This window comes from Monodelphis domestica, chromosome 5, assembly GCF_027887165.1.
Source record: "Monodelphis domestica isolate mMonDom1 chromosome 5, mMonDom1.pri, whole genome shotgun sequence".
NCBI lineage: Eukaryota > Metazoa > Chordata > Mammalia > Didelphimorphia > Didelphidae > Monodelphis > Monodelphis domestica.
In genome coordinates this window covers 208532973-208555800 of record NC_077231.1, presented here as the reverse complement: position 1 = coordinate 208555800, position 22828 = coordinate 208532973, and the positions used below count along the sequence as shown (strand labels likewise).

The following is a 22828-nucleotide window of genomic DNA, read 5'->3' as shown; positions in this document are numbered from 1 at the left end:
AGGGGTGGGGAAGGAAGGCTTTGAAAAGTAGGCACATCAATGACTGATGATATTTGAAAATCTCATGAAAAGAAAGAAACCAAAAAAATGAAATACAATGACTGTGATCATAATGATCTTGAGTCATCATAAAAAACTAATTTATGTTGATTATAATCTGTTTATAAAAGCAGTAGAGGGTTCTGTATAATATTTGTGTTTCCAGTGCCCAACACAATGTCCAGCTTGATAAATGTTTGTTGGGTTGGTTGATAGAGATGTAATATCTTATAATTGCTTTGGATTGTTATTCTCTTTCTTTTTATGTTCAGTGGAGTTCAGATAGCAGGATAGCAACTCGTCTTAGGACTGTTTCTATTTATATTATGGTTTTTGTTATCTCTTCATCTTTTTTGATGAAATTCAGATAGCTGTTTGCTCTCAGACCATTTCTTTCCTGCTATTATTCTTGTGTACTTAATGTTCTGGACTTTTTTGCAGGTGTAAAAAAGCCAATTTTCATAACTTTGTCAACAAATATTTATTAAGCACCAACTATGTAACAGTTATATGGTAGTCATTGGGGATACGGATATATGTGTATAGATGAATGAAATGAAACCATACCTACTGGAAAGTAGTTAGTAAGAGTGTTTGTGTGAGCTCATCTTTTATAGATTCCCTGAAAGTAGATTCAGGAAACTCCAATTGTGAGAAGGATTCTGAGCAATCAGCCAATCAATATGCATTTGAGTATCCACTATATTCTAGATAGTATGCTAGATGCTGTGGATAGAAGTAAAAAAAGAAGGAAACAATCCCTATGATATATGTCTTGTCCCCATGTGTTTTTGTTTGTTTATTTAAAAACAATTACCTTCTGACTTAAACACAATATTAAGTATCAATTCTAAGGCAAAAGAGCAGTAAGGGTTAGGCAATTGAGATGTAATTTCGTCTAGCTTCCCCTATTCATGTGGTTTAAAGCTTTTCATTCTATGTGGTTTGGAGATTGAATATTTGCTATGGCAAGATCTATTAAAAAAATTGTGTGTGTGTGTGTGTGTGTGTGTGTGTGTGTGTGTGTGTGTGTGTGTGTGTGGTTTGTTAGATTTGGGCAATGTGTTGGTGATTCATGTAATTATGCTCTTGTTCCAGTACCATTGATTAGCTGAATTCTTAAGGATATTTTGTGGCTTGTGTTTTGAAGTATATGGAGTTTTGTTTTTTGTTAGCTTTATAAAGAATACCAAGCTTCAGGTGTATAATTCTAGCCACATAGTCATGCCTTTGTAGATGTTTAGTAGATGCTAAATTTTTTCAACCTGAAGTGATATGAGTTTATACCACTTTGTTACTCTGTTATCTTCAACAAAGAGAGTGGCATTTATATCTACTGTTAAGCTTTTACTTTTGGAAAGTGTATTTCATTAACATAATATGAGTTATATTGTTTAGGCAGTTTCTAGCTATGTTATACAAGACAAATATGGTTGTGTTCTTTGGCTCTAAATTGCTATTTAGTCCATTAACATATTTTTCCTAAACTTTCTTCTAGAGATGAATGAAGTGTTTTTCTAAGTGTTGCATTTAAGTTTCGGTTTAATTTGACCTTTGGATTCCAACTCAGAGTCTCTATTCTCTGTTGATGGTACATGTAAAAATATTTATCCTTTTTGGACTGAGGTGACATTTTGCGATCATAGGGGAAAAATTATGTGAAATGAAGTTATAATTTAATGTGTTTTTATAACTTGATACTTTCCCTATACATTAATCAGGTGAGTATAGGATAATAGGATACTTTCCTTCGACTCTCCTTTTAATTTGGAAGCCATACTCTCTTCTAGAATCACAGTTTACTTAAAGTATCTCTCTCTCCAGGATATCAGATTATAATTATTTATTATTTACATTATTATTGCAGAATTACTGTGCATGTGGGCATTCGTGTTTTTATTTTTTTATTTTTATTTTTAAATTTCATTTGGTCAATTTCAAACATTATTCCTTGGATACAAAAATCATATTCTATTCCTCACTCTTCTCCCCCCGCCCTTCCCATAGACAACATGCAATATCAATGGGTATTACATATGTCCATGATCAGAACCTATTTCCATGCTGTTGGTGTTTGCACTAGGATGTTCATTTAGAGTCTATATCCCAAATCATATTCCTTTGACACATGTAATCAAGAAGTTGTTTTCTTCATTGTTTATACTCCCACAGTTTTTCTTCTGAATGTGGATAGTGTTCTTTCTCATATATCCCTTCATGATCACTGCATTTCCACTAATGGAGGAGTCCATTACATTCGATTGTACCACAGTATATCAGTCTGTGTACAATATTGTGTACAATGTTCTGGTTCTGCTCCTTTTTTTCTCTGCATCACTTCCTGGAGATTGTTCCAGTCCCCAAGGAATTTGTCCACTTTATTATTCCTTTGAGCACAATAGTATTCCATCAGCAACATATGCCACAATTTGTTCAGCCATTCCCCAATTGAAAGGCTTCCCCTCATTTTCCATTTTTTTGCAGTGCTATGGCTATATCAAAGGGCAGACAGTCTTTTAGCGCCCTTTGAGCATAGTTCCAAATTGCCCTGCAGAATTTTTGGATTAATTCACAACTGCACCAGCAATGCATTAATGTCCCGACTTTGCAACATCCCTTCTAGCATTCATTACTTTCTGTTGCTGTCATGTTAGCCAATCTGCTAGGTGTGAGGTGGTACCTCAAAGTTGTTTTGATTTGCATCTCTCTGATTATAAGTGATTTAGAATGCTTTTTCATATGTTTATTAATTGTTTTGATTTCTTTGACAGAAAACTGCCTGTTCATGTCCCTTGCCCATTTATCAATTGGAGAATGGCCTGATATTTTGTACAATTGATTTAGCTCTTTGTAAATTTGAGTAATTAGACCTTTGTCTGAGGATTTTCTTATGAAGACTGTTTCCCAATTTGTTACTTCCCTTCTAAATTTTGGTTACATTGGTTTTGTTTGTACAAAAACTTTTTAATTTGATGTAATCAAAATGCTTTATTTTACATTTTGTGATTTTTTTCTAAGTCTTGCTTGGTTTTAAAAATCGTTCCTTTCCCAAAGGTCTGACATGTATACTATTCTGTGTTCACCTAATTTACTTATAGTTTCCTTCTTTATATTCAAGCCATTTACCCATTCTGAGTTTATCTTGTTGTAGGGTGTGAGGTGTTGATTCAAACTTAATCTCTCCCACATTGTCTTTTGTAAGGGGCAAATTTAGGGGTTTTGACTAATATATAATCCTTATGGTCACGAGGGATTAATTAAAATCCCAATAAAAATACTCAAGTCAGCTTGGGAATTTTGTGGTGACTTAATTAATATAGAGGGAAAGAATTAAGAAGAAGAGAGAGGGAAAAGATATAGGATTTTTCTGGCCTAACTTGAACCAAGGGGAGTTCAGAGACCTTCCAGCCATGAGGCCTCCTCGGAGATGAGGGGCCTCCTAGGAGGATGGTGTTTTTAGGAAAACTGAAGGAGAAAAAAAAAAGAATTAGCCTAAACTCCGAGAGAGCTCAGTGAAGATGCCTCACCTGAACTAGGCTACTAAGCTTCTCCCAGTATTGTATCAAGGACGCTCAGCACCACACCTGGACATTAACTGTAACCACGCCAAGATGCCAAGACGCTTATCACGCTACCACCAGCCACCTCTCCGCAAAAAGAGCCCAGAGAGAGGAAGTGATTCAGAATATATGGACTGTTTTTAACATCACTTCCTGCGTCTCACATGTACCAATGGTAGCTTAAGCTTGACTTAGGACAGCCCAGGGGGTCTGTCAGTTGTTTCTGATTTGTCATTGGGTAGCACGTCTGTCCTAGGCCATCCTTCTCAACACATAATCCTTAAGTAGGCGTGTGTATACATTCCTTATTGCTAGATTAAGCAGAGTGGAGTAAATCTAAAATTCACACTTCCAAATTTCCCAGCAGTTTTTATCAAATAGTGCATTTTTGTCCCAACAGCTGGGATCTTTGGGCTTGTCATAGACTGTCTTGCTGAGGTCACTTACCCCAAGTCTATTGCACTGATCTCCCTTTCTGTCTCTTAGCCAGTACCATATTTTTTTGGTGACGAATGCTTTGTAGTATAGTTTTAGATCTGGTACTGCAAGGCCACCTTCCTTCTCATTTTTTTCATTGTTTTCCCTAGATATCCTTGATCTTTTGTTCTTCCAAATGTGCTTTAAGTTTTTTTCTAATTAAGTAAAAAAGATTTTTGGTACTTTGATTGGTATGGCACTAAATAAGTATATAAGTTTGGGTAGCATGATCATTTTTATTATGTTAGCTCATCTTACCCATGAGCAGTTACTGTTTTCCAATTGTTTAGATCTAGTTTTAATTGTGTGGAAATTGTTTTGTAGTTGTGTGCATATAGTTACTGTGTTTATATCCGCAGAAAGATTCCTAAGTATTTTATATTGTCTAGGGTGATTTTAAATGGAATTTCTCTTTCTAATTCAGTAAAAAAGATTTTTGGTAGTTTGATTGGTATGGCGTTAAAAAAGTAAATAAGTTTGGGTAGGATTACAATTTTTATTATGTTAGCTCTTCCTACCCATGAGCAGTTAACATTTTTCCAGTTTTTTATATCTAGTTTTAATTGTATGGAAAGTGTTTTGAAGTTGCGTTCATATAGTTCCTGTGTTTGTCTCGGCAGATAGATTCCTCAGTATTTTATATTGTCTAGGGTTATTGTAAATGGAATTTCTTTTCCTAATTCCTGCTGCTGAGATGTGTTGGAGATATATAGAAATGCTGATGACTTATATGGGTTTATTTTGTATCCTGCAACTTTGCTAACCTTATTGATTATTTTGACTAGCTTTTGTGTCGATTCTCTAGGACTCTTTAAGTAGACCATCATATTATCCACAAAGAGTGACAGCTTGGTCTCCTCATTGCCAATTTTAATACCTTCAATTTCTTTTTCTTCTCTTATTCCTACTGCTAGTGTTTAGAGTACAATGTTAAATAATAGAGGTGATAACAGGCATCCTTGTTTCATTCCTGCTCTTATCAGGAATGTATCTAGTTTATCCCCATTGCAGGTGATATTGACTGGTTTTAGATAAATACTGTTTATTATTTTTAGGAAAGGCCCTTCTATTCCTTTCTTGTGTTTTCTGTAGGAATGAATGTTGTATTTTGTCAAAGGATTTTTTGCATCTATTGAGATAATCATGTGATTTTCATTGGTTTGCTTGTTGATATGGTCAATTATGTCGATGGTTTTCCTAATATTGAAACATTCTTTCCTGGTATAAATCTCACCTGATTTTAGTGAATAACCCTTGTGATGACTTGCTACAGTATTTTTTGTTTGTTTGTTTAAACCCTTACCGTCTGTCTTGGAGTCAGTACTGTGTATTGATTCCAAGGTAGAAGAGTGGTAAGGGCTAGCCAATGGTGGTCAAGTGACTTGCCCAGGGTCACAGCTGGGAAGTGTCTGAGGCCAGATTTGAACTAGGACCTCCCATCTCTAGTCCTGGCTCTCAATCCACTGAGCTACCCAGCTTCCCCCTGGAGTCTTTTTGCTAGTATCCTATTTTATATTTTTGCGTCTTTGCATCTATATTTATTAAGGAGATTGGTCTATAGTTTTTTCTGTTTTTGACCTGCCTGGCTCTGTAATTAGTACCATATTTGTGTCATAAAAGAAAATTGGTAGAATTCCCTCTTTGCTTATTACGTCATATAGTTTGTATAGTATAGAGAGTAGTTGTTCTTTGAATGTCTGATAGAATTCACTTGTGAATCCTTCAGGCCCTGGGGATTTTTTCTTAGGCAGTTCTTTCATGGCTTGTTCAATTTCTTTTTCTGATATGGGATTATTTAAGAATTCTATTTCTTCTGTTAATCTAGGCAATTTATATTTTTGTAAATATTCATCCATATCACCTATATTGGCATATGTATTGCCATATAATTGGGCAAAGTAATTTTTAATGCTTTCCTTAATTTCCTCTTAATTGGAAGTGAGATCTCCCTTTTCATCTTTGATACTGTTAATTTGATTTTCTTTTTTCCTTTTTTTTATTAGATTGACCAGTACTTTGTCTATTTTGTTTGTTTTTTCAAAATACCAGCTTCTAGCCTCATTTCAAATAGTTCTTTCACTTTCAATTTTATTAATTTATCCCTTAATTTTTAGAATCTCTTATTTAGTTTTTTTTGGGGGATTTTTAATTTGTTCACCATTTTTGATTTGCATGTCTAATTCATTGACCTCTGCCTTCCCTAATTTGTTAATATATGAAGTCAAGGATTTAAATTATCCGGAGTACTGCTTTTGCTGCATCCCATAGATTTTGAAAGGATGTCTCATCATTGTCATTTTCTTCAATGAAATTATTGTTTCTATGATTTGTTCTCTAACTGATTTTGGAGAATCATTTAATTTCCAATTAGTTTTTGATTTGTCTCTCCCTGTAACCTTACTGTTCATTGTTTTCATTGCCTAATGATATGAAAATCGTGTATTTATTATTTCTGCTTTTCTGCATTTGTTTGCCGTGTTTTTATGACCTAATATATGGTCAGTCTTTGTGAATGTACTTTGTGAATGCTGCTGAAAAAAGGTGTATTCCATTTTGTCCCTATTTATCTTTCTCCATGTATATATTAACTCTAATTTTTCTAAGATTTCATTCACCTCTTTCACTTCTTTCTTATTTATTTTATCATTTGATTTATCTAAATTTGATAGTGGTAGGTGCAGGCCTCCCACTGGTATAGTTTTACCGTCTATTTCTTCCTTCAGATCCACTAGGTTCTCCTTTAGAAATTTGCATGCCATACCATTTTGTGCATACCTATTGATTACTGATATTTCCTCATTGTCCAAATATTTAGCTTCCCTATCCCTTTTAATCAGATCTCTTTTTACTTTGGCTTTGTCAGATATGATCGCAACTCCTGCCTTCGTTCTGTCAGTTGAGGCCCAATAGGTTTTGCTCCAACCTCTGATTCTAATCTTGTGAGTATCTACCTGCCTCAGGTATGTTTCTTGTAGACAACATATGGTAGGATTTTGGATTCTAACCCACTCTCATATTTGTTTTCATTTTATGGGTTAGTTCATCCTAATCACATTCAAAGTTATGATCGTCACTTGTGTATTCCCCAGCATTTTGATGTCTTCTCCTAGTTCTGTCCTTTGTTCTTTTGCTATATCCTTTTAAACCAGTAGATTACTTCTAATCAATCCTCCTAATCCCCTCCCTTGATATCCTTCCCTTTATGGCCCCTCCTTTTTTGTTCCCTTCTTGTTTTTGTAGAGTCTGTTAAGTTCCCTTCTCTCTCTCTTTCCCTGCCTTTTTCTACTCCTTCCCCCCAATCCTCCTTAGTTTTCCCTTCTCACTTTCCCTGTAGGAAAAGATAGAATTCAAGACCCCAATAGATCTAGATGCTCTTACTTCTCAGAACTGATTTAACTGAGAGTAAGGTTTAAGTATTACCTATTAGCAATCTCTTCCTCTCCTTCTTATAAGAGTATTCTTCCCCTCCCCTTACCATGCCTATCCTTGTGTGAAAATAATTATCCTATTTATTATATTTCTTCAGGTATCTCTTGGGTCCATCTTCGATTCCCCCCCATATTTTTTCTTTTTTTTGTTTATCATCTTAGAGTACTTATTACCCCAATCTCTTCCTGTGAATGATTCTTCTAACTGCTATAACAGTGAATATAATTTTTGAGTTAGAAATAACATTTTCGCCATATATTAATATATATAATTTGATCTAATTGTAGCCCTTAAAGAAGAAAGTTTGAATAAATAGACATTTTCCCCTTTTCTCTCTCTTATTTACCTTTTTATGGTTCTCTTGATCTTTGTGTTTATATATCAAACTTTCCACTTAGTTCTGGTCTTTTCTTTAAAAATTATTTGAAATCTTCTATTTTTTTTGAATACCCATACTTTCCCCTGGAATTATATAGTCAGTTTTGATGGATAGTTGATCCTTGGTTAAAGAAGCAATTCTTTTGCCTTTCTGAATATTATGTTCCAAGCCTTGCGGTCCTTTTGTGTGGCAGCTGTCAGGTCTTGTTTGATCCTGATTGGTGCTCCTTGGTATCTGAATTGTCTCTTTTTGGCTTCTTGTAGAATTTTCTCCTTAGGTTGACAGTTCTTGAATTTGGCTATTACATTCCTGGGAGTTGTCTTCTGAGGATTTATTGTAGAGGGTGTTCTATGAACTCTTTCAATGTCTTATTTTGTCCCCTTGTTCAAGAACATTAGTGCAGTTTTCTTGGATGCTTTCTTGTAGTATGATGTCAAGATTTGTGTTTATTTTTGGATTTTCAGGTAGACCAATGATTCTCAGATTGTCTCATCATTATCTGTTTTCCTGATCTGTCATCTTGTTAGTGGGATATTTTAGGTTTTCTTCTTCTTTTTTTTTTTAACATTATTTTATTTGGTCATTTCCAAACATTATTCATTGGAAACAAAGATCATTTTCTTTTCTTCCCCCACCACCTCTCCCATAGCCGACACGCGATTCCACTGGGTATCACGTGTTCTTGATTCGAACCCATTGCCATGTTGTTGGTATTTGCATTAGAGTGTTCATTTAGAGTCTCTCCTCAGTGATATCCCCTCCAACCCTGTAGTCAAGCAGTTGCTTTTCATTGATGTTTTTACTCCCACAGTTTATCCTGTGCCTGTGGACTGTGTTTTTTAGATCCCTGCAGATTGTTCAGGGACATTGCATCGCCACTAATGGAGAAGTCCATCACCTTCGATTGTGCCACAGTGTATCAGTCTCTGTGTACAATGTTTTCCTGGTTCTGCTCCTTTCGCTCTGCATCACTTCCTGGAGGTTGTTCCAGTCCCTATGGAATTCCTCCACTTTATTATTCCTTTGAGCACAATAGTATTCCATCACCAACATATACCATGATTTGTTCAGCCATTCCCCAATTGAAGGGCATCTCCTCATTTTCCAATTTTTGGCCACCACAAAGAGTGCAGCTATGAATATTCTTGTACAAGTCTTTTTCCTTATTATCTCTTTGGGGTACAAGCCCAGCAGTGCTATAGCTGGATCAAAGGGCAGACAGTCTTTTATCACCCTTTGGGCATAGTTCCAAATTGCCCTCCAGAATGGCTGGATCAATTCACAACTCCACCAGCAATGAATTAGTGTCCCTACTTTGCCACATCCCCTCCAGCATTCATTACTTTCTGTTGCTGTCATGTTAGCCAATCTGCTAGGTGTGAGGTGATACCTCAGAGTTGTTTTGATTTGCATCTCTCTGATTATATGAGATGTAGAACACTTTTTCATGTGCTTATTAATAGTTTTGATTTCTTTGGCTGATAACTGCCTGTTCATGTTCCTTGCCCATTTATCAATTGGAGAATGGCTTGATTTTTTGTACAATTGATTTAGCTCTTTATAAATTTGAGTAATTAAACCTTTGTCAGAGGTTTCTATGAAGATTTTTTCCCAAATTGTTGTTTCCCTTCTGATTTTAGTTACATTGGTTTTGTTTGTACAAAAGCTTTTTAATTTGATGTAGTCAAAATTATTTATTTTACGTTTTGTGGCTCTAAGTCTTCCTTGGTTTTAAAATCTTTCCCTTCCCAAAGGTCTGACATGTATACAATTCTGTGTTCACCTAATTTACTTATAGTTTCCTTTTTTACATTCAAGTCATTCACCCAGGCTGAATTGATCTTGGTGTAGGATGTGAGGTGTTGATCCAAATCTAATCTTTCCCAAACTGTGTTCCAGTTTTCCCAGTAGTTTTTATCAAATAATGGATTTTTGTCCCAAAAGCTGGGGTCTTTGGGTTTGTCATAATCTGTCTTGCTGTGATCATTACGCCAAGTCTATTCCACTGATCCTCCTTTCTGTCTCTTAGCCAGTATCAAATTGTTTTGATAACCACTGATTTATAGTATAGTTTGAGATCTGGGACTGCAAGTCCTCCTTCTTTTGCATTTTTTTTTCATTATTTCCCTGGATATCCTTGATCTTTTGTTCTTCCAAATGAACTTATTTATGTTTTTTTCTAATCCAGTAAAGAAGAATTTTGGTAGTTCAATGGGTATGGCACTAAATAAGTAAATTACTTTGGGTAGGATTGTCATTTTTATTATGTTAGCTCGTCCCACCCATGAGCAGTCAATGTTTTTCCAATTGTTTAGATCTAGTTTTAACTGTGTGGAAATGTTTTTTAGTTTTGTTCATATAGTTCCTGTTTTTGTCTTGGCAGATCGATTCCTAAGTATTTTATATTGTCTAGGGTAATTTTTAATGGTATTTCTCTTTCTAATTCTTGCTGCTGAAATGGGTTCGAGATATATAGAAATGCTGATGACTTATGCGGATTTATTTTGTATCCTGCAACTTTGCTAAAATTGTTGATTATTTTGAGTAACTTTTGGTTGATTCTCTAGGATTCTTTAAGTAAACCATCATATCATCTGCAAAGAGTGATAGCTTGGTCTCCTCATTGTCAATTTTAATACCTTCAATTTCTTTTTTTTCTCTAATTGCTACTGCTAGTGTTTCTAGTACAATGTTAAATAATAGAGGTGATAATTGGCTTCCTTGTTTTACTCCTGATCTTATTAGGAAGGCTTCTAGTTTATCCCAATTGCAGATGATGTTTGCTGATGGTTTTAGATATATACTGTTTATTATTTTTAGGAAAGGCCCTTCTATTCCTATACTTTCTAGTGTTTTCAATAGGAATGGGTGTTGTATTTTATCAAAGGCTTTTTCTGCATCTATTGAGATAATCATGTGATTTTTTTCAGTTTGCTTGTTAATATGGTTAATTATGTGGATGGTTTTCCTAATATTGAACCATCCTTGCACATTCCTCGTATGAATTGTGCCTGGTCATAGTGGATGACCCTTATGATGTATTGCTGTAGTCTTTTTGCTAGTATCCTATTTAAGATTTTTGCATTTATATTCATTAGGGAGATTTGTCTATAATTCTCTTTCTCTATTTTTGACCTGCCTGGCTTTGGGATCAGTACCATGTTTGTGTCGTAAAATGAATTTGGTAGAACTCCTTCTTGGCTTATTCTGTCAAATAGTTTGTTTAATATTAAGATTAGTTGTTTTTTGAATGTTTGATAGAATTGATTTGTGAATCCATCTGGACCTTGGGACTTTTTCTTAGGGAGTTCTTTGATGGCTTGTTCAATTACTTTTTTCTGATATGGGATTGTTATGGTAATTTATTTCTTCCTCTTTTAGTCTAGGCAATTTATATTTTTGTAAGTATTCATCCATATCACCTAGATTGCCATATAATTGGGCACAGTAGTTTTTTATGATTGCCTTAATTTCCTCTTCATTAGAGGTGAGTTCTCCTTTTTCATCTTGGAGACTGTCAATTTGTTTTATTTCTTTACTCTTTTAAATTAGACTGACTTGTACTTTGTCTATTTTATTTGTTTTTTCAAAGTACCAGCTTCTAGTCTTATTTACTAAATCAATAGTTCTTTGAGTTTCAATTTTATTAATTTCTTCTTTGAGTTTTAGGATCTCTAATTTAGTCTTCATCTGAGGTTTTTTAATTCATATGTTTTCTAATTTTTTAATTTGCATGCCCAATTCATTGACCTCTGCCCTTCTTAATTTGTTAATATATGAACTCAAGGACATACATTTCCCCTGAGTACTGCTTTGGCTGCATCCCATAAGTTTTTTTTTGTTTTTTTTTTTTAAACCCTTACCTTCTGTCTTGGAGTCAATACTGTGTATTGGTTCCAAGGCAGAAGAGTGGTAAGGGCTAGACAATGGGGGTCAAGTGACTTGCCCAGGGTCACACAGCTTGGGGAGTGTCTGAGGTCAGATTTGAACCTAGGACCTCCCGTCTCTAGGTCTAGCTCTCAATCCACTGAGCTACCCAGCTGCCCCCATCCCATAAGTTTTTAAAGCATGTCTCATCATTGTAATTTTCTTCAATGAAGTTATTAATTGTTTCTATGATTTGTTCTTTAACTAACTGGTATTGGGGAATGGTATTGTTTAATTTCCAATTAATTTTCGATTTACCTCTCCATGTTCCCTTACTAATTATTATTTTCATTGCATTGTGATCTGAGAAAGTTGTATTTATTATTTCTGCTCTTTTGCACTGGTTTGCAATGTTTTTATGTCCTAATACATGGTCAATTTTTGTGAATGTACCATGTCCTGTAGAAAAGAAGGTATATATTTTTTTGTCCCTATTTATTTTTCTCCACATGTCTACTAACTCTAATTTTTCTAAGATTTCATTTACTTCTCTTACCTCTTTGTCATTTATTTTTTGGTTAGATTTATCTAGTTCAGATAGAGGAAGGTTCAGGTCTCCCACTAGTATAGTTTTTCTATCTATTTCGTCCTTGAGTTCCTCTAGTTTTTCCTTTAGAAATTTGGATGCTATGCCATTTGGTGCATATATGTTGAGTACAGATATTTCCTCACTGTCTATACTGCCTTTTATCAGGATGTAGTTACCTTCCCTATCTCTTTTAACTAGATTTATTTTATAATTTGCCTTTGTTGGATATCATGATTGCGACTCCTGCCTTCTTTTTGTCAGTTGATGCCCAATAGATTTGGCTCCACCCTCTTACTTTCACCCTATGTGTATCTACCTTCGTCATGTGTGTTCCTTGTAAACAGCATATGGTAGGGTTTTGAATTCTGATCCACTCTGCTATTTGCTTGCGTTTTATGGGTGAATTCATTCCATTCACATTCAGAGTTATGATTACTTGCTTGCATTAAAGAGAGCTGGTATAGTGTTTTGTTAAATTACTGTTCTCATATGAAGTGAGGGGAGACATTAGTTATGGATCTTTTCTGAATTTGCTGCTTTGCATCATTTAGTGTATTAATGGTGTACAATCTTTTTGTGTCACATTAGTTACTGCTTGCCTTTTTTGGGGATGGGATTCTTTATATTATAAATAGATTGGCTATTTCCCATGTTCTCTTTTGAGGATTCTCTCTGCTCCCTTTTTCACACTTCTTTAGCAGGATGTAACTGGGATCCTTGAACTTTAAAGATAGATATATATATATATATATATATATATATATATATAAATAAACATAAACACATAATTTATTTTTTATAATTGATTGTATTTTATTTTTTTCATTTTTAAAAACTTTATCTTTGTAGGACTATATAGAGTTCCTCAGCTCTCCAATGGGATACATGACACAAAAAGAGTCTTGTTTAATGTTATGTAATTGGTTTAAAATTCTTTTTTATTCTTTGCAGTACTTTGATTCATATATTTTTAAAAATTGTCCTTTGCTTTTTTTTTTACTTTGTAACGTTCTTTTATTTGTTCATTTTCATACATTATTCCTTGGAAATAAATATCATTTTCTTTTCCTTCCCCTCTTCCCGCCACCCCACCCATAACTGACGGGATTCCACTGGGTATCACATGTGTCCTAGATTCGAACCCATTTCCACATTTTTGGGATTTGCATTAAGGTGTTCATTTAGCGTCTCTCCTCAGTCATGTCCCCTCAACCTCTGTAGTCCAGCAGTTGTTTTTCCTCGGTGTTTTTACTCCTACAATTTGTCATCTGCTTGTGGATAGTGTTTTTTTCTCCTAGATCCCTGCAGATTGTTCAGGGACATTGCATTGACAACTAATGGAGAAGTCCATTAAATTCGATTGTACCACAGTGTAACAGTCTCTGTGTACAATGTTTTCCTGGTTCTGCTCCTTTCGCTCTGCGTCACTTCCTGGAGGTTGTTCCAGTCTTTATGGAATTCCTCCAGTTCATTATTCCTTTGAGCACAATAGTATTCCATCACCAACATATACCACAATTTAGCAATTTAGCTGTCTGCCATTCTTGCCCGGAAGTCGTCCTTTGCTTTTAATTGTTGAGTAAAGATATAAAAACATTTCTGACATTTCTGGATTCCATTCTACCTATTTTGTCATTTTTTATCAGACCTTATTGTGTTCAGATTTTCTGTCATGTATAGTGACTAGGTGTTGATTTAATCTAAATTATCTTTTGTTAGTTTTCAAATAAATTGTTTTCTATTACCACTCTGCTATGATAGTATCTGACTTATGTTTACATATTTAACCTTTCTACCCATGATCCTTAATATGGTACAAGTTGCAACATGTATCATTCTGTTCAAGCCCTTAAATAATTTACACTGTTAGACCTATGGGAGAATGTGTTCATCCGTGATGGCTGTTAAAGATAACAGCTCTTGAATTACTTTTGGTATAGTTAATCTTTCAGAGTAGTATCATCAGACCAAAAAAAAACGATTAAACAAATTCAAGACTAACCATGGCTGTTATCTCCTTTTCCAAATCATTAGAAACACTAGGTTTCATTATTAGGTAACACTTACCTAATACTTTGTGTTAAGTGAAGATTTTCCGTATCTTTAGATTCTTCATTTTTCTCTTCTTTAGAATTAAATAAAATAATAATTCTTAAAGTTTTGGGACAAGTCACTAACCTTCTGTTCTTATATTTTTAATATTTTGTGGATTTTTAATGAATTATAGTAGTTATTTTAAAAGTTGGCATTTAATTTAGCAAATGATAAAGTAGGAAGAACCAGAATTTAGGATACTTGGACTTTTTTCTTTGATTGTTTGACTTTGGTTGTTATTTATGTTTTTTGGGTTTCACTTTTCTCAGTAAAGCGAGGGGGTTGGACTAGATAACTTCAAAGAGCCCTTCCAATGCTAACATTCTGTTATTCTACAGAGATAGTTTTGAGTTATCTTAAGAATTCAATTAACTAGAAGATCTTTATGTGATGATTCTTTGAATATCAGTACCACAAGGAACATAGTGCCATAATTATAAACATCCCAAGGGACAAATTTTATCAAGCACAGTTTTGTCAATGTCTTTGAATCCTTTCAACCTGAATTTTTCAAATTGCAATCCCATCTCCAATAATAAAACCAGAAGTTTACCCATTGTACTGAGGACTTTTGAGAGCAATTAGAGTAACTCATAGTACAAAATCTAACCTAAAAAAAAAAAGGCTACTTGATTCACATTAATATAAAAATATCTATAATGCCATATCACAGTTTTGAGAAGAATCTTCCTTTTAATAGACTTTTAATGTAATGTTGACTATTCCTGTAACAACTTGTAAAGCTGAATGCACTTCCAAACTTTATTTTGGGTAGACATGATTCTGTGAGTCATACTATCTGAATGCATGAGGGCCTACAATTTTAATTAGTGCTTGTTCATAGATCTTCATTTTCATCTGACATCTGTTGGCTTCATAAGTGTGCATATATCATAATTTTCATCCCCAAATTTATCAGTTACATTGTAAATTTCTTTTGTGCCATTGACATGACTAAGTTTTGCAAAATAATACTAAAAAAACTACTGTTAACATCAGTTATACAACATATATGGTACAAGTATAAACAAATGAGCAAATCTATTATATCTCTTGCTTTTATCTTTGCAATTACAGTGCAAAACAGGAAGATATTAGCTTCTCACCTGATCAAGAAGGTCTGCAGTTACGTATATAATTCTTAACATTATATTACCTGCAAATGATGCCAGCAGTGTTTCTTCTTTTAAATGAGACTTTTAACAATTAGCAGTTCTGTAAGCAACTTTACGTGAGTCATGCAGACCTTTCGTTATTACGTTGTTTAAAAAGTTTTTTCTTGCTTATTAAAAAACTTAGTTTTCTCTGGAAAAGTTTCCCTTTTTTGCTAGTGTATTCAATTAGCTATAATTTAAAATGTTTTCATTTAATTAATTTTAATACTGTATAGAATAGAATGCTATTTTAAAAGAAATTATACAGACATTATGAAGGTCAGTATTTGTAAATTCTAATATAAATACAGTGGATTATATTTTCTAAATTTTTGTTTTATGTTTCTGTAATTTCTACCACTTCAGATATCTCTCTTGTTCAGTTACCCAGTGAATTTCTCTTCAAAATGTTTATGTATTATTCAAAATAAAGGGATATTATTTTAGTGAAAAATTAGAATAACTTGAAATTGAAAAGTTAAACTGTCTCAGTTATTTTAATTTTTAAAAACCTTTTTTTTTTTGAGAAATCCACTTATTTTCTACTTAAATATTGAGAACTAAACTCATTCTGTCACTTATTTCTGTACTATGTTTAATTTGGAGTTGATATACTTTTCATTAAGATGCAATAATCAGCATAATACACATTTTTTTCTGTCATGAGCCTGTGCAGACTGAAGATATTGTAACATATCTCTTCCCACAAGGAGATAGAGATTTGACACGTGGTTTCTTAAATTTGACCTCGTTTATACATGTTGTTTTAAAATAGTTACTGCACTGCATTCATTGTTGACTGGAGTAAATTTGCAAGATTAGACTTGATTACAATGATTTGATTTGAAATTAATTTTCATTGAAACAGTACATATAATTTTGTAGGAATTGTAATTTAAAATACCCTATTATTTTGACTGTTCTTTTGTGCAGCTTTTTTTCTTTCAACTTGAGAGTCTTCTTTTTTTTGTTCTCTGGATCTTGGTTTAGTTTTTTAAAATGTAGAGTTTATATGTATGTTTCATTCCTTTAATTTTGCTTTCTTTGCATTAAGTTATATCTTTTGCTATTTCTTTATATTCCTTTTGTATTTGGTTTTTAAAGACAAAATAACATTTCATTACATTGTATCCAGATTTGTTTTTATAGGTTGGTTTATAAAGGCATTCTGATTTATAATTCCACATGAAATATTATGGTGTACTTTTCCAAAACCTCTATAGGCTGAACAATATTCTTTATCATTCTAGTTTTACTAGTTGGATTTGTGTTAGTTGCTGCCTCAAAGTTGTTTTACTTTTTTTTTTCTAATTAGAGAAGTTGAGCAAAGTTGCAATTCCAGTTTTTCCCTTTGTTATTGGTTTATTTCATTTAACTATTTGCCCATTAAAGGTTGGCTATTATATCCTTATTAATTTGTAGCAGTTCCTTAAAAATTCTTGTTAGTTAGACATAAATATTTAATAGCTGTATTTATTTTGATTTTTTTAAATCTTATATTTTTTAATCTCTCCCTCTCCTTTCCCCCTTCACTGTAAAGCATCCCTTATAACAAAGATTAAAAAAACTTTTTAATTTTTGCAAAATTAGCCAATGTGTCAATTCATTAAATATATATTGAGCTATTATGTCTCTCTACCTAAGCAGTGAAGGAGAAATTCATATCTTCAACTTTTATCAGGCATCAAATTTGCTCATTACACTTGTAGAGTACTCATATTTTGTCTTTGTTTTTACATTGTTCTAATCATTATGTATATTGTTTTCTGATTCTATTTAAAATAGATCTATATTATTACACACAAATCTTTACAAGTTTCTTAATTCTTATATTCATGTACCAGTGTTTATCTGTTCCCTAGTTGTTAGGCATCTACTTTGTTTTTAGTTCTTTACTATTGTGGAAAGTATTGCTTTGGATATATTTACTTACTTATTTATTCATTCATTCATTCATTTATTTTGACCCTTACCTTCTGCCCTTAGAATCAGTGCAGTATATTGGTTCTAAGGTAGAACAGTGGTAAGGGCTAGGCAATGGGGGTCAAGTGCCTTCCCCTGAGTCATATAGCTAGGAAGTGTCTGAAGTCAGATTTGAACCTAGGACCTCCTGTCTCTGAGCCTGGTTCTCAATCCACTGAGCTGCCCCCTGGATATTTTAATATATATCAGACATTTCTGTATTGGATCCCTGTTGTATAAACACCTGCTCTTGGGATTGCTGGGTCAAAGGATTGGAATTGTAATCATTTGTTTTTAGTATGGTTCCAAATTACTTTTCTGAGTGATTGAGCCATGGATGTGTGTCTCTCTTCCTTCCCTTAACATTGGCTTTTTACATTTTTTATTGTGTATGTGAAGTAACTCAGTTGTTTTAATTTACATTTTCTTTTTTAGTAGTTTTATATGATAGTTAATAGTTTGTAATTCTTTTGAGAACTCGATTAATTTCCTTTACCAGCTGTCTTTTAGGGAACAACTCTTGTTCTTATTTGGTAATTCTCTCATATGTTTGATTATCAGACTTTATCATAGAAATTTAAAGTAAAACTTTTTTTAATTGATTAGGATGAACTGAATTTACTAAAGCATGAGGATATTGATAACCTGAATTATTTTCTCTTGTCTAATTGCTATTGGTAGCATTTCTAAAGACTATGTTTAATAAAAGAAGGAATAAAAAAGAATCCATGTTTTGTCTCTAAAACTTATTGGGAAAATTTCTAGTGACAATTATGTCTTTTTCAATCTCTTTTTTTCTCTCTTTTTCCCACCCTCTTCCTCTTCTCCTTCCTCTCTATCTTCCCTTCCTATACAGTATGAGGGAAAATAAAAATAGTAAAAGGGACTGAATGTGCTATTTCTGTAATATAGGGAACTCTTGGATGAAGAAATTCTTTCTACCAATGTAGATTCTCATCTCCTCTACATTTTATAGGCTTAGAGAATTGTCTAGAGTCTGAGAGATTAATTGCTTTGCATAGGGGTCAGTGTGTGTCAGAGGCAAGACTTGAACACAAACCTTGATTTCTTACTGTTTCTCTCTTCCTTCCCCTTTTCCAGTTATGTGAAATCTTTGACAATTTTATTTTGATCTTAAAAATTATTTTGTTCTATATAATACTAAAAATTAATAATAAAGAAATTTCTAGTATAAAATATTTACTATATTATGTTACATTGATTTTCTACTATTAAACATAGACCCTAGAAACATTTGAAGACCTTTATGAACTAATACAATTAAAAGCAAAGAAAACAGACTAGGGAGTGAAAGATACATAAAAAAGGATACCAATAATGTAAATGAAAACATATAGATCAGCTGAACTGAGATTGGGACAGATGGTACAATGTATATTTTTTTCTTGGTGGAGAGGTGGATAACCTGCGTGCAAAATGTCAGTCATTTTTTGATTGTTTTTCTTTCAAGGGTTCTCTGGGTATAGGAATAGTTCAGAAATGACTGGTTTAAAATTCAAAAGTCTTCCATAAAACTTGGAAAAAAAAGATCCCTAATAAAGTAATTTGGGCATATTTGTTAATTTTCTGGTCTTTTTCTTCTGATTCATTAATCTGTTTTTGTTCTGGACTGAGGTAGTTTTGATTATCACTCATTATAGCTTTATTGTATGTTTTGAAGTAGAATGTTGATATTCTATTACCCCTCTCCCCATTGATTCTTTCTTAGTTATTTCATTACCATTTTGTCCAGGTCTATAAAGTAACCTTTTAGTATTTCCATAAGTATTGTACATAAATTGGGGAATTATTGACTTGTTATTTTGATTCATTCTTGCCACATTCAAGGAAATTTTCTCTAATTTGTTTGTGTTAGTTTTTATGGATCTTGTTAAGCGAATAAGATGGGTAGGATTTCATCAGAGGGTATTTGGGGAGAGGTTAAAAGGGAAGACATTTTAGAAACAGAATGATTTGAATGAAAGTTTGAAGGTGAGATAGTTCACAGTATTTTTAAGGAATAATAGAGTTTTTCTTTGCCTGGGAGCAGGCTAAAGAAAGAAGGTAGCACATTTTTTCTCCTCTTTTCAATAGGATCTGATTTCCTAGAACTATGTCTGTTTTCTCTCCCTTCCTGGCTTCAATGATAGTTTCCAAAGAGATTTGGCTTTAGTACTATGCGTTTTTACACTTTTTCATGCTACTAATTGAATTTGCCATGTTTGGTTGAATAATAACTGGCATATTTTATATTATGAGTTCTTTATAATTTCCAAAGCATTTGCTTCACAGTTACTCAGAGGCAGGTAATGTGCATATTAACTACATTTTGCAAAAGAGGAAATTCAGACTCAGTTGTGAGTTGCCAGTGGTCATATAGCTAAAAGCTGGTATTGGGACCTTGAACATGTTTATTTTTATTCTAAGTCCAGTGTCAATTTACTTGATCACATTCATCAGACAAATGACTCGCTTGGCATTTCTCCATTGTAATAATTATATAAACTGTGTCCTCTTGCCTGAGTTTTGTATCACTCCTTTATCTCTGCTTCTTATGTATACTACCACCATCCAAGTAGTCACCTATATTTGTAAAACTACTACCACAACAAAGACAAGCAGGAAACCAAAGCAGCACTATCCATTAGATTGCTGGGAAGGTTTTCAGTTTGTTTCAAATTACTTCCTCTTCTCTTAGTAAAAATTTATTAAATGACTATATTTGTCAGGTTCTGTGCTAAGCAATGGGGATATGGGGGAAAAAAAAAAAGACAAGATAGCCGCTGCCCTTAAAGAACTCACAATCAAATTTGGGAAGTAACAGGAAAATGACGATGTGTGTGGTCAAACTGATACATAGAATAAATTGGGAACAAGCAATTTAGGAAAGGCCCTAGAATTGAACCATCAGAAAGTCTTCCTGTAAAATATGGGATTTTAGCTCAGACTTACAAAAGCTAGAGGAGCTTGTAGACTGACTTTCTCTCAGAAGTAGATTCGAGGTGTCTCATATCAGCCCCAAATAAGTATAAATAATACAATTTTCTGTCATTTAAGCTTAGATTTGGTTCTGTGATCTACATGTAATAGCTTAGACTGTTGCTAAAAGGAAAAGATAAATATATTTCAGTTCATTGATAAAACCAGAACTTTAATTCAGATTTTTCCATAAAGTATATTACCAATATGCTGTTAACAACTTTTTGTTTTGTTCAGTAGTTTTCTGTAATGTCCACCTCTTCATGACTCTGTTTGGGGTTTTCTTGGCAAAGATAACTAGATTGGTTTGCCATTTCCTTCTCCAGCTCATTAGGATATGGAATTAGATTAGGAAATGGAGGCAAATGAGGTTGGGTGACTTCCCCAGGGTCCCACATCTAGTAAGTGTCTAAAGGCAGATGTGAACTCAAGAAGATGATCTTCCGGATTCTAAGCCTATTACTTTATCCATTGTGTAGCCTAGCTGCCTGTTACCTGGGAAGTTAACTTCCTTTTTTAAAAATATCTTATTGAATCCTATTTTTTAATATCACTCTCACTTTCCATTGATTACTAGTCTTTTCTCTCCACCCCCTCCTTATAAATAAATATTATCAAACAAAACAATTAAAGACATTGACCACAATTTTATGCATCAGTTTTGTGCCTCTAGCACAGTGATGGGCAACCTTTTGAGTTTGGTCAGAATTTGCCAAAAAGCAGAGCATAACTTGGGTGGTGTGTCACTGAGAAAAAAACACCACAATTTCATGATATTTATAGTTTAAATAACAAAAATGTATTAATTGTAATATATAACTATATTTAAACCCAAAAACTAATTATTTAAGTAGTGACTTCTTTGTTCATCTGTCAGTCAGTTTCTTTTGTAGGTCTTGATATTATTTAACTTGTGTGGGGTTCTGTGAACTAAGATAAGTGAAGGAGAGGGGGAATTCTTTTTTTTTTTTTAAACCCTTCCGTCTTGGAGTCAGTTGGCTCCAAGGCAGAAGAGTGGTAAGGGCTAGGCAATGGGGGTCAAGTGACTTGCCCAGGGTCACACAGCTAGGAGAATTCTTGACTTTTTTGTTGCTGAATTTCATTGGCTAAATCTTCAATTGAGGGTTGGTATTTTGTACACTTTAAGCCCAAGCAAGCACTACTAACTTCATCTGTCGATCTGTTTCTTTTTTTTGGTTTTGATAATATTTAACGCTGAGAATTAGGTCTCACAAAAGTACATAGAGGGAAAAATTGTGAGTAAAGCCACTGCTATATTTTTCAGGGTGCTAAAAGTGTCTGGTAATGGGTTCTAGGCACTCCTCCGTTGCACGTAGGCTGATGCCCCTCCCAGTCTTTCACACTTGACCTGGCCCCACTCCATCCCTCCCCAGCTGGCTGTCCCAGGGTCGCCATGGGGGTGCCATGAGAGCAGCAGCTGCCACCTGCCAGCCTGCCTGCCCTAGCAGTCTGGCAGCTACTTGCTCCTCCTCACCCCCACACCGGCGTGTGGAGCAGCCCTCCTCCTGGGCCAGTCTGGGGCATGACCATGGCTGTGGGTGCGAGGCTCCCCGGCTCCGAGGCATACAGAGCCCATATGTGAATGCGTGTCATCGAAAATGGCCATGCATGTCAGTGCTGATATGTGTGTCATAGGTTCGCCATCATGGCTCTAGCATGTTATCTTTGCCCACAGATGGGAAACATGTTTTACTCTCATAAAGTCTTCTGAGATCATCTGCAATTCATTTCTTTAAAGAAAAAAATGTTTTGGATGATAGTAGAAGCAAGTTTCTCACATTTTGGTATTTCCTCAATTTCTTTTGATTTACCATCTAACCATTGGATAACTTTTTTTAAAAATGTAAACACTGTTTTGTGTCTCAGAAATAATGTGGTTGGTCATTAGCTTTTACTGACATGTCCAAGCATATTTATTGTAAGCAGTTAAATTTTAAGGCATATACATATCTGCTTGTTTTATCATATTTGAGTTTTCAACATTTAATGTAGTTGCAGTGAATCTTAGAAGTTAACTACTTTATGTTGAACACAAGATATGTGTTTATGGATTTAATTTGGTGTTTAAGTATATTACATATTTTGTTTTTCACTCAGGAGAATCCTACTATAAAGTAAGATAATTGAGAGGTTGAAGAATAAGACTTAAGACAGAAAATGTCTATTCACCTTCTCTTGTCCCTGGAGATATGTCATTATAGTACATGTATATTCTTTAAATCTTGTTAGGAAATGCTGAGTGTTTTCTTAGCCCTCTTTCAGTAGTTTTACAGAGACA

At 33.9% G+C, this 22828-nt stretch overlaps 1 protein-coding gene across 1 annotated transcript in view; it reads left to right on the top strand.

Annotated features, from left to right (window-relative positions):
- Nucleotides 1-22828, top strand: part of CNOT4 (CCR4-NOT transcription complex subunit 4) — a 207758-nt gene that overhangs the window by 79892 nt on the left and 105038 nt on the right.